The sequence below is a fragment of the Sus scrofa genome, chromosome 16, assembly GCF_000003025.6.
Source record: "Sus scrofa isolate TJ Tabasco breed Duroc chromosome 16, Sscrofa11.1, whole genome shotgun sequence".
Lineage (NCBI taxonomy): Eukaryota > Metazoa > Chordata > Mammalia > Artiodactyla > Suidae > Sus > Sus scrofa.
Genome location: NC_010458.4, coordinates 62,763,654 through 62,782,490, shown reverse-complemented (window position 1 = coordinate 62,782,490; position 18,837 = coordinate 62,763,654). Strand labels below are relative to the sequence as shown.

Below are 18,837 nucleotides of genomic sequence, written 5' to 3'. Positions count from 1 at the left end.
GAGTCCTGCAGGCTTTTCCTGATCTAGATTTTTGGGGGTGAGGGGGTAGCGGGGTGGAGGTTGGAGACCCTTTTCTTCCTCTCCAGGACATTTGGTAGTGTCTGAAACTGACACTTAGTCAAGCAGATGATCTTCCTGGATGTAAGAAGGATTCTGTTTTATCTAGGATCTTTCTATCTCCAAGCTCTTTTAATGGGACTTATAAGCAAGACTTCCAGGGTCTTATGGCCAAATATTGCTTAAAGACCCAGAAGAATGTATTCAAATACATATTTTATAAGGTTAGAAGTTGTAGATAGTGGTGCTTCTCACTTAGTAGGCTTGCAGGATGATTTTCTTTTGAATAAGTGGATAAGTGAATGTCAGGTATTATTATTATTATTATCACTTTGGGGGGGCTGTGGGTGCGGCATATTGAAGTTACCAGGCTAGGGGTTGAGCTGTAGCTGTAGCTGCCAGCCTACACCACAGCCACAGCAACTCCAGATCTGAGCCACATCTGCGACCTTTATCACAGCTCATGGCAAAGCCGGATCCTTAACCCACTGAGCTGGGACAGGGATCAAACATGCATCCTCATGGATACTAGTCAGGTTCTTTACCACTAAGCCACAAGGGGAACTCCAACATCAGGTATTATTAATCTTAGAGTGAGCAACCTCATCTGTCATGGAAAATGTGATTCACTCAAGGAGAAAATGTTCCCTTTCTCGTTTAAATGGTAATATTTTACCTTTCTGATGCTCCTGTGATCTGACCCTTATCCTCATTCTCCTCATGACTTTAATCAATCCAAATGATTTCCAATTCACAGACCACAAGGCTAAAAGAAGCTCTTCAGAGTCTTAAGTGAGCCCTTGTACCAAACATGAAAAAGGATGCCATTACTGATGCCCAACATAATGTGACCCAAGGCAATATTACGACAGCTGGTAAGCCCAACATAGTAATATATATCTTCTTTATCATTATTAAAATAATGCCCCTTTCGTGGTTCTCTTTTAAAAATATTATTATAGTAAAAGAAATGGAAATGAGATCATTCATGAATAGAGTTGAAAATGCAAACGAGAAACCCTGCCTTGGCTAATGCCATATACAGCAGACGTCTCTCATTTTTAGGTGATAAGATTTTCATAAAGGAAGATTGGATTGGCATGGGAGAGGCAGGTGTCTTAAATGAGGTTACTTAGAAAGTCCATTTATCATAATTGTGTTCTTTTTCTCCTTTATTAACAATGTAAAATAAGCTTCCTTGAAAATAAAGCAGATATAAAACAGATGCCAAACTAGTGGATGAAAGTCTGATGAGCGAATGGACATTTGCATAGTGTCAAAGTATCTTTCCTTCAAGTTATTAACTGCAATAGTAAACAAACACACACACAAAAATAATCACTTTGTAATGGAGAAATGGGGCAGACACTGCCTTACCCACGAATTCAAAGCATACATCACTCATATTGGGATACCTCGTTACCTGGGGCCTCCTGATATGACATACTGAGCAGGACATCCATTCGGTGGTAGTCACAAAGAAACAGTGAGACGTCTCAGATTGGGGCTGATCTACAAAATACCTGGTTTACATTTTTCAAATATCACAGGTCAAAGGAAGGCAGAGCAACTGTTTCTGATTAAAGACTAAAAAGATATGACAATTAAATGTAATGTGTGACCCTGGATTGGATCCTGGACTAGGGGGAGATAAAACAGGTATAATGGACATTACTGGACAATGGGGAAAATTTAGGTAAGAAATGCTGATTAGAAACAGTAATTTAAGGTTAAATTTCTTGATTATGATAATTATATGGCAGTTATATAAGAAATTGTTCGTGTTTGTAGAAAACCCATCCTAAAGTAGTTGCGGGTATATGTGTATGTGGACATAGCTTGGTAGGAGGTTGTGGAAGGGTGTTCCAGGCAGAAGATCTGGTTTTAGAAATAGGAAGTTTATAGCATTGTCCCCTAGGGGACAGGAAGTGGGGAGAAAGAGCAGCAGAAGTTGAGGCTGGAGAGACAAACACAGGCCAGGTGGCCTATGAAGGCTATTAATTATGCTGAGAGTAAGAAGTTCTGGAGAATTCCCTTCAGGGAGGTGCCGTGATGGGAGCTGTGGGTCCCAGGCTCTGTTCTGGCCAAAGCACAGAATGGCTGGAGGGGCCAAGACTGGGGACAGGGAGGGAGCTCCTTAACCCACTGCTTCCCTTCTCCAGATAAAGTCCTGCTTTCCAAAAGCAGAGCAGGGAACAAAGTGGATTGTGCAATCCTTTTATCTGAAGTGTGGTTTATGACTGCTTTCAGAAAGGGCGGGGCACATCTGAAGCAACTCTCCAAGGCCCTTCCAGTTGTAAAATCTCTCCTTGCTTCTAATTTCTTGAAATGACAACTTCCACCAGCAATAAACCTGAGGAATATTAGGTTTTGCTGATTAACACTCAGATCACCTCTGGCTTGAAGTAGTAATCCACTCCAGCACTTATTATCGCTTTTCCACTGGGCAGATTGTCCCCTAGATGGGTGTGTGTGTGTGTGTGTGTGTGTGTGTGTGTGTGTGGCAATCCTATATGGTGGACCATTAGCCTAAAATACTGAGTTAATTACAGTTCACTGAGAAATTCTCTTCTTATTCCCAAGCTTTCTCCATTTTGCCTGGCTCACGTTTTCAATTAACCCTAGTTCTTCTCTTTCACATTTTAATGAACTCAAGTAAACCCCATCTTGAGCAAATTCCATTTTTATTGTTACAGGTCAATTAACCAGCTATTCACTGAAGCAAAAACTTTCTTATTGAACCCTTGTTTTGTATCAGGTGAGTAGAACCTAGACATCCATCACTTTCTTCCTGGAGCTTACACTCCAGTGAGGCTGGGAGATTTTAAACACACACTCAGAGAAATAAATATATCTTCACCAACCAGGATAAGTGCCACAAAGGAGAAGAGGGTGCAGTGTGATGGCAGGACAGAGGGATGTGACCTTATCCCTGAAGAGGTGGGGCTCTGTGTTTCCCACTGTGGCACAGCAGGTTAAGGACCTGGCATTGTTTCTGCAGAGGCTCAGGTAGCTGCTGAGGTGCAGGTTTGATCCCTGGCCCAGCACAGAGGGTTAAGGATCCAGCATTTTGAGGTGGGGCACATTGAGCTGAGATCAGGGGATGAGAGGTAATCTGATGGAATAGTGAATATGTGTGTATGCATGTGTGTTAAGTGAGCAACCTAGGAAGAAGCCACATTTGCAAACTTCCTGTGGCTCAAGCAAATATGTTGAGTTTCAAAATGGAAAGAAGACCCACATGGGGTAAGGAAGCAGGAAAAGCAGTTACTAGAGAATTATTTCTCTTTTATTTACAGTCCTCTAAAAAGTGTATCAGATGGTCAGAACTATGCAGGGGGGAAAACTCTATAAAATTAAGTTTAACCTACACTTTCATTCTTCATAAATAGTACCCTATCCTAATATTAGAATTAATTAGAATGTAAGAAAGTTTGGTCTTCAATTAATCACAGGATTTTTTTTTAAAGTAGGGTAGTTTTTTTATTTTTCAAGAAAAATATAGTGGATTTACAATATTGTGCTAATTTCTGTTGTACACCACAGTGACCCAGTCATACACATATATACATTCCCTTTTTAATATTATCTTCCATCATGATCTATCTCAAGAACCACAGAGGTTTTTAAGGCACTTCACACTGAGGACAAATTGTATACATCTCACAAAAACAATTTCCTGTTAGACACTGAGTTAAACAATAGCCACTTTAGAAGAAATAGCCTGGGGTTAGCACATCCTCAAATCTATCAATCATATTAGTTTCCTGCAAATCGCAATCATTCCTGAATCACCTTTCTAGTTCTTGCAATTGCCTAATATCTTTTTTTTTTATTAAATGCAATATATTTTATTTCAAGTCACCTGCCTTTTCAAAAGCTTAATCAACTTTGGCTTTGTGCTAAAGCATTGATATCTGAAATTAGGTAGGAGTTTAGGGGTTTGACATAATTTTTTTAATAGGCACTAACAGGATCTACTTTTTTTTTTTTTAAGGGCTGCATCCGTGCCATATGGAAGTTCCCAGGTAAGGGGTTGAATCAGAGTTGCAGCCACCTGGCTATGCCACAGCCACAGCAAAGCAGGATCTGAGGTGCGTCTATGACCTACACCACAGCTCACAGCAATGACGGATCCTTAACCCATGAGTGAGGTCAGGGATTGAACTTGTGTCCTCATGGACACTAGCTGGATTTGTTACCACTGAGCCACAACAGGAACTCCCAGGAACTACTTTTATTAAAATAAAAACTATTGGCTTGTTACGACAACATTGTCCTAGATCATCTGTATCTCTGTTGTCTGGGAACCTGGCTCAGAAACATCACTAGTCATTCAAAAGTATCAGTCATTTTTATTATTTGAGGCTTACCAACTAGTGCAGGAAAGACTCAGAACATGTTTTGCAAGCTTTTTGTTTGCTGCTCACAGAAGTTTCAAAACAACAAAGGTAACAACAATAAAATACTTTTCATCAACCCTGAGTTAAATTAAAAGTCCAGTGACCAGATTCCTATCCATTCCCCAAGCATTTTACTAGACCAAGGAAAAATTTGTAAAAAAAAAAAATCATCAATTTCTTACGCATTTTCCTTTTTCATTTATTTTAATTGGACTTGTTTGAGGAAATGGATATCCCGTTTATACAGTCTTCTATCTATTTTCACCCATACACATTTTACAGATGAATAAACAAAAGTAAGGGAAATAGAATCATTCCTCTCTAGAACCTACCATTTTTTCCTACTCTTTTTCAAGAAAACCTGTATTTACTAGAGGCCGAGATATCCTTTTTCTCCTCTCCTATTTTCATGTTCTGAACCTAGAATATGTCGCATTTTTGATAAGGTGATGTTCCTTTTTCCTTTTTATTCTCACATTATTAATTTGGTGGCATTTTAGATCCAAGAAAATATGTTTAGCTGCAGGCTGGAAACCAGACATCATGATTTGAAAGATGCTTACTAAGGTTTTCACTTCTGGGACCTGCCCAGGCAAGTTAAGCAAGGCTTCATGCAAAAGGAACCGCCAAACGGAAGAACTTATCCTGCAGTAGAGTTCAGCTTGACCAGAAGCCTTGGGGACAGCTCCACTTCAGAGCCTTCATTTGCCTTGAACTCAGCTACAGGAGTCTACATACAGCTACTCTCTGCCATCAATTCCTGTAAGCACAAGACAGTGCTCTGTCCTTCCCAAAGGGAAGAGCAAGTGCTGTGATTGTGCCTCATTCACAGACTATAAAATGTGTCCTATAATTAGGATGCCAGATGCTGACTTCCTCTAGAGAGGAAGAAATATTGAATAAGAACGGAGTCTGCAGGCCCTTGCACAGGATGGGGTGGGGATGGCTGCCTTTACAGGTTAGTCAATGTGGGGACTAGTGTGAAAGGGGAGAGAATGAGAAAGAAATAGCAATCACCTCAAATAAAATTAACCAAAGGATGCACTTCTGTAGAAGATAATGAAAATACATGACAAATAAAATCCTACAGAATGGATCTTTGTGGGAAAGGAACCATCAAAGGGTTAATTTTTTCCCTTTCCTTTCTCTTTTGAGGGCCACATCTTTAGCATATGGAAATTCCCAGACTAGTGGTTGAATTGGAGCTAGAGCTGCCAGACTATACCACAGCCACAGCAACACTGGATCTGTGACCTACACCATACCTTGCAGCAATGCTAGATCCTTAATCTACTGAGCAAAGCCAGGGTTTGAATCTGCATGCTCACAGACACTATGTTAGCTTCTTAATCTACTGAGCCACAAGGGAACTCCCAAAGTGTTGGTCTTTACAAAACATACTACCATCAGCATGCCACTCTCAGCATCTGTTCATCGTGCATCCTTTAGCTAATGCTTTTTATCCCTGATTGGTTTTCTCTTAGCTCCTCCATTTATAAAAGCTCCAGAAGATTTTCAAGGATAACTACTTTTTTTTTTATAGGAAAGAAATAGATTTATTAAGACAGGACATTTGTGAGAGATGCAAGTGGGCAGGCAAGGAGGCTCTGCCCCCAGGATCTGGTGGGCTACAGTTTTATCATCCAAGGGGTGTGGGATAGGACAACTACTTTTTAAACAGACACGAAGATGTTTCTGCAGCCTGCCATGTTAAACGCCATTACCCTCAAGTTCATTAGTGTTCAGGCCATCACCAGTTATCCAGCAAACTGATCTCCCATTTGGTGTATTTGGAGCTCAAGCCTCTTTCATGAGTATTAGGCAGGGGTACCCCATTGCCTACTTGCCATCTCCACTTCTTTGCTGGGTACCTTGAGCATTTCTAGAGCACTTAGATCTTCTCCAAACATTTCTAGAGCACTTAGATCTTCTCCAAACATTTCTAGAGCACTTAGATCTTCTCCGAACATTTCTAGAGCACTTAGATCTTCTCCAACGTTTCTAGAGCACTTAGATCTTCTCCGAACATTTCTAGAGCACTTAGATCTTCTCCGAACATTTCTAGAGCACTTAGATCTTCTCCGAACATTTCTAGAGCACTTAGATCTTCTCCGAAGTTCACTTTTGTTTCAGTGGTTCTTGTTTCTATGAATACCATCTCCATTTACCCAAACGACTTAGTCGTTACTTTTGACTCCTCCTTCATGTGCTCTAGCCCATCTATATTTTTATGTTCTATCAATCTTTGCCTTCTAAATATTCTCCAAATCCATCTGTTTCTCAACATATCTACTGCTTCCACTCTAATAAAAGGCATTTTCATCTCTTGTCTTGAATGATTGCAGCAGAGTTTTAACTGGTTCCTGCATTCTTGCTTGCTCCCTTTCCAATCTGCCCTTCATGCAACAGCCAGAGTTATTTTTCTAAAGTGTAAATTAGATCATGTCTATTCTTTTCTTAATATTCCTTATGATTGCCTTTATAAAGATTGGGTCTCTATAAAATTCCATCTTCTCACTGTGGCCTATATTTCTTCATATCATGCTGATCTTGCCTACCTCTTTCTTTACTGCTCAGTATTCTCAGACACTCCAAGTCTCTCTCTCTCTCTGGTACATGGATCTAGGCATTTAGTAGTTCCTTTCCCTAAAAGTCTTTTTTCATTCTTTGAATGTTGGTCAGGCTAAGCTAGGTTAGATGTGAACAGATAAAGCCCCATATCAGTGGTTTAGCACAACCTATGAAAAGTTTGCAGGTCCAAGACACTCACTTCCACCCAGTGACTCAGGTATCTAAGCTCTACCCACCTTATGATCTCAACATGTGGCTTTAAGAAAAGCCACAACAAGGACTCAGAGGTGAATAACATTAATTCATTCATAGTCAAATGGCCCAAACCAGTCACATGACCTCATCCTGACTGCAAGGGAGGCTGGGCCACTCAGGAAGCACACAGAACCTTGGGCAAGCATTGTCCATCTCTGCCAAATCCTAGATAAAAAGCCACATCTTCAGAGAGTTAAGTATCAGATTAATCCAGTGAGGGCTAGTGGAGCCATGTGGCAGAATGACAATGGGCTATGCAGACCTGTCATCATTACTGTTAGCTGAAGAAAGGGGTTTTATGTTTCCCAAACATTCTGACACCTTCTCCTTGGGTGTTTGACTTCACATTTGAGGCCAAGAGAGTAGCCCCTAAACTCTGGCCCTTAAACATTGCCCTGAGGTAGGCTGCTGCAAGAGGTCATACAATTAATAAATGCTCCTGGCATAATCTTTAGATGGAACACAATTATACACTGCATACACATGTAAGCCGCAGTTTTAAAGTGTGGCAGATTCTATTAAGATGGATATATTGTAAATTTTGATGACAGACTGGATCTTTGGGCTCTGAAAGCTTGGAAACCTTGATATAGTAGAGGAAGCCCAGGACTATATGCAGGGTATCTGGCTCAGTGTTGAGAGAAGGATCTGTAATGCAAAATTCCTGACATAACAAAATAAGTGGAAAGATGAGATATATACACAGGAAAGTCAACTGGATAGGCTAGTAGTGGACAACTGAACAGATGTAGACAGCAAGGAGTGGAAATTGTCAGAGAAGGATGACAACCTGGATGGCTGGGTAGGACAAGGCAAGCTTCTTGGAGAAGAAGAAATGGCCAATTAGTGAACATGAGGGCTTGGGTATCTGGAAGCTGCCATGAGTCCAGAAGGTGCAAGAATAGGCAAGTGAGAAGCTCTCTCACTGTCCGCACCTCTTACCAACTGAGTCAGAACCTGGGTCTGGGTGGGAAATCTGCACTCCTCACCAGTTTCCAGATCATTCCAGGGCAGGGGTTGCCAGAGAACAAGCCTGGCAAGGCCCTGACTTATGCATTCATATATCTGCTCTCTACTGAAAACGACCTTTCCCCATTTCCTCCCCTCTCTTCCAAGCCTGATTTCCCAAGTATCTTCCTTAATGAAAGACAAAAGGTCTTGGGAAATTAGAAGACAATGTGGGCAATCCTGGTTTTGGAAGAGGCAGGTAAAATGAGATGCATAATTTAATGTTTTATATCCCTCCAGGCAGAAATGTGATTTCACTTAAAAGTTGTTTTATAGATTCTTTTGGTTTGTTTTACAGACAAAATAATTAAGTTGGGTCTAATTAAAAGTGAATAAATTGCTCACAGAAGCTGAATAAATCAGTGCCGAGCTGAAGGGTGAAAAAAGTTGTTCAAAGTCTGTAGGGCTGAAAGCAATTAAAAGACAATAGTACACACTGACGGGCTCAATTCACTTCACTCAAAACATATGCATGCTTATGTGAGTTACATGCTGATTAATAAGCCCAGGAAAGCCTGACATGGGGGCAGGCAGGGAGCAGGAGCTGGAAATTCAGCCAGAGCTTTCTTCAAGGTCAAATGGACTAGTCACCTGGCAGAGAGTGCAGGACCAGATTTGTCAAGTGGGGTGAGAAAAACAAATATTTTAGCAGGTGCCTCCAGACTTTGCTTAGGGAGGGAATCCCCTCTGATTAGCACTTAGGATGAACAGCAAGGGGATAAGGATTAAGGGGATGAAAAAAGGAAGAAAGAGAGGAGGGATAATCAGTTGGCAAGAGCCATGAGAAATCAAGATTAAGATGGTAGCAGGGGGTTTGTGTTGTCAAAAAAGGGCAGAGGGACTTTTTTTAAATTGAGGTATAATTGACATATAACATTATATTAGTTTCAGGTGTATAACGTAATGATTCCATACTTGTACACTTTACAAAATGATCAGCACAAGAAGTATAGTAAATATCTACAACCATATATAGTAACAAAAATTTCTTGTGATGAGAACTTTTAAGATCTACTTACTCTCCTAGCAGCTTTCAAATATGCAAATGGTACTATTAACTATAGTTACCATGCTGTGTATTACATCCCCATGAATTAATTTTATAATTGGGAGTTTGTACCTTTTGACACACTTTACACATTTAAGCCCCCAACACCCATCTCTAGCAACTACTAATCTCTTTGTATCTATGAACTTGTTTTTTGTTTTAGATTCCACATGTGAGATCGTATGATCTACCCATGTTTTCATACCTGATGATTTCTTTCTTTTTTAGATGTCCTTCCTTTTTTATGACCAAATAATATTCCATTGTATAAATGGTACTTTAAACTATTTACTTAAAAATATGTATGATATTATAATATCCATCCATGTTACTTTAAAATTGTTAGTAAAATTTCAACACAGCATGGCCTTGTCTGACTGGTACCACTTGACTAGGGTAGAAGTCTAGAAGTGAAGGAGCTGTCCCCACACCTGGCTCAGTGCCAAGGGGAGAAGATAAAAGAAGAGCCACAAGAAAGAGTAGAGACTGGGACACTTGCAAGTGCTGGAAATGAGAAGCAGAGATGAATGTGAGACACGCAAAGCCCAGAGGAATTCACAGAGCTGGGGGCAGAAGCAGGCATGGCAGAGGGTTTTCCATAGGAGAGTCCAGGGGTTGAACCTGCAGCCTCTAGATACTCAGCGGGTTTGTTACTGCTGGCCACAATGGGAACTCCCGGACATCTCTTAAGAACATCAATCTCTGCCTCCAAATAAACTCATTATCTTTACTCCTACATCTGCTCTGACCCTTATTTCCTATCTCCATGGAATGGCAATGCTATCCTTTCAGGTGCCAAGCTTTAGATTCTTCTCTCACCCAACACATACAATCAATGACCAAGTCCTGGTGATTGTAACCTATATGTAACTGTCAGTTCTGTTGACTCTTTTCTGGGCCCATTGCCAGCACACCAGGGCAGGCCACTCTCAGCTCTCACCTTGAGTACTTGAATGGTTTCATCATTTGTCCTTCTGCTTCCAAAATTTGCTCCCCTCCAATTTATTTTTCCACAGTGAAATCAGAAAGACGTCATCAAATTGTCAATCCATTTATGTCATAACCTTGCTTGAAACCCATTCTGGATTTCAATTCCCTCTAAACAGAGTAAGTAACAAAACTTAAACATAATTTACAACTCCATACCTCCATGAACTAGAGATGGCCTCTATTTCTGAACTCATCTTTTGTTCATCTCTCATTCATGTTCTATTCTAGTTAGAGGGAATTATTGTATTGCTTTTTGTATCTGTCTCTCCCTGTCACAACCACCATCACTCCTTGGCTCCTATCCCCCCAAAGCCTATCTAATTTCCATTCTTTTTTTTTTTTGGACTTAGATGTTGCCTTCCCCGCATCCTTTGTTCTGAAATGTGTTGGGGAGGCACTACTCATGTGCCTCCAATGCTCTGTCCTTACCTCATTTTAGCAGTAGTTCTGTAACTGAGCCTATGTACTTGTTGGGATTGAGGGTTTCTGCAGGGTAGTCACCACTGTGTTCCTGTGTCTCATGGAAGTGGTCACAATTCTGCTCCCATGTCTCTTGGAGGTGGTCAGCACACTGCCCCAGTCCCTCATGGAGGGGGTCGCCACTCTGCCCCAGTCCTTCTTGGGAGCAGTCAGCACTTTATACCTCCTTTCCCAGAGCAATGATAGGCACCCAGCCATGCTTGATTTCTTTGATGAGTAAAAAATTTATAGTTCAACATTATTTTTAGAAATTTCAAAGAACTTCAACCCTATGACAAGCATACCTTGGAGACAATGAGGTTCAGTTCCAGACCACCACGACAAAGGGAATATTGCGATAAAGTTTGTCATGTGAGGTTCCCCCCAACTAGGGAATCTATTAATTCTCCAGTAGCATCATGTCTGTGGCTGTGGACTGATCAGGGTGGTGGTTGTGGCAATTTCTTAAAAAAAGCAAAAACAAAGTTTTCCATATGGACTAACTCTTCTCTCACAAATGATTTCTCTGTAGCATGAAATGCTGCTTGATAACATTTTACCCACAGTAGAACCTCTTTCAAAATTGGTGTCAATCTTATCAAACTCTGCAGTTGCTTTATCAACAAAGTTTCTGTAATGTGCTAAGTTCTTGGTTGTCATTTCAACCCTCAAGTTTAATGTCTTATGTGGGTGTGCATGGTGGAGTCCCCAGACAACTGCAACAGCAACATCCAAGATCACAGATCACCATAACAAATACCATAATAAAGAAAAATTAGAAATAGTGGGAGAATTAGCAAAACATGACAGAGACATGAAATGGGCAAATGTCATTGGAAAAGTGGCACCAAGAGACTTGCTCAAAGTAGGGTTGTCACAAACCTTCGGTTTGTAAAAAAGGTAGCATCTGAGAAGTGCAATAAAATGAAGTATGACTATATTCCATTTGACCCTGCAAACACTCCTTTGAGATAGGTTGTTGAGTCTGTGTGATAGTGGTTTTCCCCAGCTATAGGTTTTAATTTCCTCAATATGCCCATTCCGGAGAATCTCTCAGTGAGGAAATTCAGAACTCGGAGTGTAAGTCCTGTTCCCTTGTGACCAAGTTTTGAGAGTATAATTAAAAATAGTTTGGGAGTTCCCATCGTGGCTCAGTGGATGAATCTGACTAGTATCCATGAGGATGCGGGTTTGATCCCTGGCCTTGCTCAGTGGGTTAAGGATCCAGCAGTGCTGTAAACTGTGGCGTATGTCACAGACATGGCTTGGATCCTGCGTTGCTGTGGCTGTGGCATAGGCCAGCGGCTGCAGCTCCTATTTGACCCTTAGCCTGGGAACTTCCATATGCCGTGGGTGTGACCCTAAAAAGCCAAAAAAACCATTTCTTTTTTTTTGAACAAAGCAATCAAGGTAGTCTACTAAATAATGTCAATATCAATGACATCTTTTAAAATAACAGTAAGTATGGCACAATTTTATTCAGAATCTGCTCCTGAGAACCTTTGCATGCTTGCTTCTTCTAACCTAAGAAACTTGAAATTCATTTTGTCCCTAATGTCTGTTATGAAACATAATAACAAAACTGTTCTGATTTATGACTCAGGGCTTTTGATTTCAGGCTCCACAGATCTCAGAGACTCTGAATGATGGAGCTTATGAGATGGGGAAATGATTAGGGAAGTGTTTCTGAAACTTCCTTCCCATGACACAGTTTTACGTGTCCTTAACTCTGCACAGGAAGATTTCTGATCAGAGTATTTGTAACAAACTGCTCTCACACCTCTCAGCAAAGGCTCTCCCTACAGACCTTGGGTACTGTTCTAAGGTCACAATTCACATGCTTTTAATTATTCCTCATCTTTCAGGATTATGTCATACATTCTTTACTTCCAATATGTCTTTATTCCTAACAGTTTGGTTCCTTGTTCTCTTAGAAATGATGTGATATTTGCATGTATTGGAACTGAAATTGCCTGGGTGAAGCAGAAGATCTGCAGAAGTAAATTCGCTCCTACCGAATTTTCATATTTGGTGAAATTGTGGCTTGGAGGGGTAGGCAGTTGATAATTATGAATTTTTCCATATTTTTGCAGATTGATCTGATTGCCCCTTTTCTCTGGAATAATAAATAAAATGAAGAGAGGTTAAGTGATTTGCTTAAGGTCATAAGGATAATCCATGGCTGAGATGACATCTTGTTTCCTAAAGCACAGCCTGGACAGCTAGGCTTTTGGTTTTTCTACCTCGGTGTGAGCCAGTCATGTTTATTCCCATAACTTTAGACATCCGTGATTGCTCTGGTTGATTTGCTCAAAAATAAAATTTTCTTTTGGAATAATTTTAGATCTATGGAAGAGTGCCAAGATAGTACAGTGATTTCCTTCACTTGAGACTCTCCTAACCTTCCAGAACAAGGATACATTTGTCAAAATAAGCAATTAGTGTTGGTACAATGCAGCTAACTAAACTACAAATTTTATTTAGGTTTTGCCTTGGGGGTTAAAATTTCTCAAGTTACGAATCATTTCAAATTAGAGCAAAGTCCAGGGCTTTACCCCAGTGCCACAATAATACTTGATCATGGGTATCGAGAGATTCAGTCAATCAAAGATTTGTTTGTGTGGAGTTCCCGATGTTTCTCAGTGGGTTAAGAACCCAGTGGAGTGTCTGTGAAAATGTGTGTTTAATCCCTGGCCTTGCTAAGTGGGTTAAGGATCTGGCATTGCCGTAAATTGTGGCACAGGTCACAGATGTGGCTTGGATCTGGCATTGCTGTGGCTGTGACATAGTCTGGCAGCTGCAGCTCCTATTTGACCCCTAGCCTGGGAACTTCCATATGCCTCAGGTGTGGCCCTAAAAAGGAAAAAAAAAGATCTGTTTGTGAATTGTTTAATATCCCTTTCTTCCTATCGGAAATAGTGCCAAGTGACTTTCTGATGTGAGCTGTTCTCTTGCTAGCTCTCTCCCCTGGTAGAGCCCTGCACTGGTGTGGGTGGGCAGGGGCTAGCTTTTCAGGGCAGGAACCTCAGACTCTTGACAATAGCTCATCACAAAATGTCAGATTTTGAGAGGCTGTCCGGTTGTTCTAGGACCCATTCAGCTGCAAGCAAGCACCTTTCTGGACAGAGACATTGCACTGGCAGGGGACAACATCACACCCTCTTGTTCCTTTTTTTACTACTCGGAATTTAACTTCAGGACAGGGGCACACAGATACAGATAAGGCTTTCTGAAGAACAGGAGAGCACAAGGGTTCATCTGTTTGCTTCCCACAGTCCAGAAAAGTTTGTTAATATCAGATGAGTGAAATGAGGTCGGTAAGGTTATAAAGGAGCACGTGACTGTGGTCTCCTATGGCAAGACCACAAACCCAGAGAGAGAAGAACAGAGAAAAGAGACAAAAAAGAAATGGTAAGAAAGGAAGGAAACAGGTTTCACCACTTAAATACTCCTCTGGCTTAAAGAGCAAAGGCCCCCGGGGAGCCAGAGAAATAGCACAGTGATAAATCCGTCAGCCACCATCAGCTGGAAGAAGAGTGGCCCATGATGCTCCCTGCCTGGACTGTGTGCTGGAGCTTGGGAGCTGCACATTTTACCTCCAGGAAACTTACCCCTTCTCAAGACTTGGTCCCCAAGGCCCAGTTCTCCCCTCTTCATTAAACTTCGATCCTTGGCCAGAGATCCCAGATGTTTTAAAAAACCACTGGGCCTTGCTTTTTACATCCTTGTCTGATTGAATCCTGATTGAGGCTGCCGGGGCAGAGCCACTGATACTTGCTGGTGCCCAGGAGGGTTGGCCAACATTTAAACCTTTTTTCTAGGGTGTTTCAGGGGTTTTGTTATCTGATTTCTAAAACAAAGTCAGGATTCTCTTTGGGGCACTTTGTCTGGCCTATTGTTCTGATGGAGAAAATTGAGATAGAAGCAAATTAACACCCTCTTTCCCACCCTCTAATCACTTCATTCTGTCCTTTCATGAAAGAGCCAAGGAGATAACACCCCATCTGGCAGGTGAATAATTTATTTCTTGTTTTCTCGGTCTTGTTGGAGTTGTGCTATGTGGGGATCTGGTGACGGTTTACATTGCCCATGTAGTGGTCTCTGTCGCAAGTGTTTCATAATTACCCAGGCTACAAATATTTCATCCAGACACCTTTCCCTTTCTTTGGACCATTAAGAAGACAAAGTGGCTTTGCTGTCCAGCAGCATGGGGAGGGGGCTGTTGAGCAAAGCATCATGTAAACTCTGATGGCTGCAGAATGTGTGCATGGGTTTTGGAGTGTGAAACCACAGGGTATATATTGCAAAGAGAGGGAACTGGCAAGTTTGGGTTAAATCTCTTTCTCCCTCCCTTCTGTTGGGTCCCTGTGGCATGGAGATTTGTTCCACAGAATGCTGGAAGAGATGTCCGAATAAGGGGAAATCCATCCCTAACCATGATTGATTTGCACGATGCCAACAAACCAAAGTTCCCATATGATCTCATGGACTAAAGACCCCTAAGAGAATGAGATTCAGACAGTGTGTCCTGGCACCAGGATCACAAGTAGACAAATGATACACAGCAGAGAGCTGGGCAAAAGACTTGTGTGCATATGGGGACTTGATATGTGACAGATGTAGCCTTACAAATTAGTGTGGACAGACGGACAGCTCAATCAGTAGTGTTGAGATCATGGTTAACTCATAAAAACAACAAATTTCCACTTCCTGCTGCACACACAAAATAAATTCCAGATACAGTAAAGACTTCTCTCCTGGGAAAACAGATTCAAAACAAAATATAGGAGAATATCCTTACAACCTTGAGGTAGGGAGGGAACGCTTAAGGCAGAGACATTAATAATTAAAGTTTGATAAATTTGATTACATTAAAATTTTTGTGCCCTAAATAATGTGGGAAAGCAAGTTGCAGATTGGGAAGACATGTTTTTAATATTATTATGTATACAGCTTCAAAAAGGAAAGCTAACTCAGAGAACAATAAAAAAATGATTGGAACAAGTTGTTCATAGAATAGGGAGCTCAAACAACTCCAAATTTGATGTTTTTCCAACTTCACTAGTAATCATGGAAATTCAAATTAAAACAGCATACTACTACCTTATCAGATTGGCAAAAAAATAAGAAGTTGAATTCCACTGAGATTCAGTGAAGAGGAGAAGCAATTGGCATTTTCTTATTCAGACTGACCACTTTGAAAAGCAATTTAGCTTTATCAAGCCATCTAGAAAGTATATCTGACCCTGGACTCAGCATTTCCATTTCTAGGTAGATACCCTGGAGAAACTAACTAGAAATGTTCACTGCATCATCATTTAGTGAAAGTTAAAAATTGCAGACAACTTAAACATTCATCAAACATAGAAAGAAAAAAAAGTAGCATATATTTATAAAATGGAATATTACATGGGAGTTAAAATTGAACTATATCATCACGGATAAGCAGCAAAATAATAGTTAATAAGTTTCCACAGGTTTCTGTACTTTCTACTCTAAGCATTTTGCATGTGAGTAATAATTCACTTAATTCTCAAACCCTGAGCTATAGCCAGTCCTGTGATGGGGGTACTGTTATCATCTCCATTTTATAGATATGCAAACTAAGATACAAAGAAGTTTAAGTAATTACCCAAGGTCTCAAAGCTGTCAGTGCCAGAGTTGGGCCGTGAACCAGCCAGCCTAATTTTAGAGCTGGTGGTTTATACCCTACCTCGTAAGATAAACAGAACGCTGAACAATGAAAATATAATGTTGAATAAAAAATTTGATTGCAATTTGGGGAGTTCCCATCATGGTTCAGGAGAAAATGAATCTGACTAGTATCCATAAGGATGCAGTTTTTATCTCTGGCCTCACTCAGTGGGTTGAGGATCCGGCGTTGCCATGAGCTGTAGTGTAGTTTGCAGACATGGCTCGGATCTGGCATTGCTGTGGCTGTGGCATAGGCTGACAGCTGCTACTCCATTCGACCCCTAGCTCTGTAACCTCCATATGCTGTGGGTGCGGCCCTAAATAAAACTAACAAAAAATTCGATTTGGAAGATGATATATACAGTATGATTCTCTATTATTTAGGGCTAGCTTCAACTACATTTAAGAACAATGACAAAACATGCCATAAGCAAGATATTTAGTTATGACATTCCATAAATCTAGAGGTACAGAGGCTCCAAGGTCATGAGGTACCAGGCTTTTCTGCTCCCTCACACCTCGTATTGATTTCTAACCCCCAGCTCTGTCATGAGCTAAAGAGCTATTGAAACTTCATCCATCACAGTCACATTCCAGGTAGGAAAAAGGAGAAGGGGAGGAGGAGCAAAGGGTACACCTGGCAGCTGAGTCGTTGGAAAAGGTTAACCCAGAAGCCTTGGCCAATTGACCTGTACATTCATCTTACTGGCTGCCTCTCTAGCTGCAAGAGAAGGTGGGAAATGTAGGCCTTTATTTGGGTGAACTGGTGCTCAGAACAAACTATATGTTCAGCAAAGAAAAGTAAATACTGAAGCAGGCCAATGATTAAATACGTACTGAGTAGGCAACAAAGAGTTTCTATCATTAAATGCCATTTATAGATGGTTTAGAAGAGCATGACACACTTTTGGAGGAAATGTAGTCTCTTGAACAAGTGGTGCCAGGAAAACTGGACAACTGCATGTAAAAGAATGAAATTAGAACATTCTCTAACACCATACATAAAAAAACCCTCAAAATGGATTAAAAACCTAAATGTAAGGCCAGATGCTATAAAACTCCTAGAGCAAAACATAGGCTCTTTGACATAAATCACAGCAATATCTTGTTTGATCCATATCCTAGAACAATGACAGCAAAAACAAAAATAAACCCAATGGGACCTAATTGAACTCCGAAGGCTTTTGCACAGTGAAGGAAATCATTAAAAAATGAAAAGATAACCCACAGAATGGGAGAAAATTTTTGCAAATGAAGCATGAAACTGACAAAGGCTTAATCTCTAAAATACACAAAAAACTCAACACAAAACAACAACAAAAAACCACACAAAAAAACCTAATTAAAAAATGGGCAGAATGGAGTTTCCACTGTGGCTCAGTGGCAAAAGAATCTGAGTAGCATCTGTGAGGACGCAATGGGTTAAGGATCCGCTATTGCCGTGTAGTTTGCAGATGTGGCTCAGATCCCACATTGCTGTTGCTGTGGCGTAGGCCAGCAGCTACAATTCTGATTTGATCTCTAGCCTGGGAACCTCCATATGCCATGGGTGTGGTCCAAAATAGACCAAAAAAAAAAAAAAAAAAAAATGGGCAGAAGACCTAAAAAGACTTTTCTCCAAAGAAGACATACAGATGGCCAGCAGGTACATAAGAAAATGTTCAACATCACAAATCATTAGAAATGCAAATCAAAACTACAATGAGTTACCACCTCACCACCAGTCAGAATGGCCATCATTAACAAGTCAACAAACAACAAATGCTGGAGAGGTTGTGGAGAAAAGGGAACTCCCCCCCTTACTATTGGTATGTAAATTGGTACAATCATTATGGAAAACAATATGGAGGTACCTCAAAAAACTAAATACAGTACTACTATATGATTCAGCAATCCCATTCCTGGACATCTATCTGGACAAAACTTTCACTGGAAAAAAAAAATACATGCACCCCTATGTTCACTGCAGTACTATTCATAATAGCTAAGGCATGGAAACAACCCAAATGTCCATCAACAGATGAATGGATTGAGAAGATGTGATATATACGGGAATACTATTCAGCCATAAAAAGGACAAAATAATGCCATTTTCAGCAACATGGATGGAACTAGAGATTCTCATACTAAGTGAAGTAAGTCAGAAAGAGAAAGGCAAACACCACATAATGTCACTTTTAAGTGGAGTCTAAAATATGGCACAAAGGATTCTATCAACAAAACAGAAACAGATCATGGACATGGAGGACAGATTTGTGTTTGCTGAGAGAGTGAGAGGGGGATGGACAAGGAATTTGGGGTTGGTAGACTGTTACATTTAGAATGTATGGATGGTGGGTTCCTGCTGTATAG

General features: G+C 40.7%; 1 protein-coding gene across 4 annotated transcripts in view; it reads right to left on the bottom strand.

The window, feature by feature from the left end:
• The window catches only part of ATP10B (ATPase phospholipid transporting 10B (putative)), a 348,672-nt gene that overhangs the window by 135,994 nt on the left and 193,841 nt on the right, over positions 1-18,837 (bottom strand). The gene's annotated exons all lie outside the window — the stretch shown is intronic.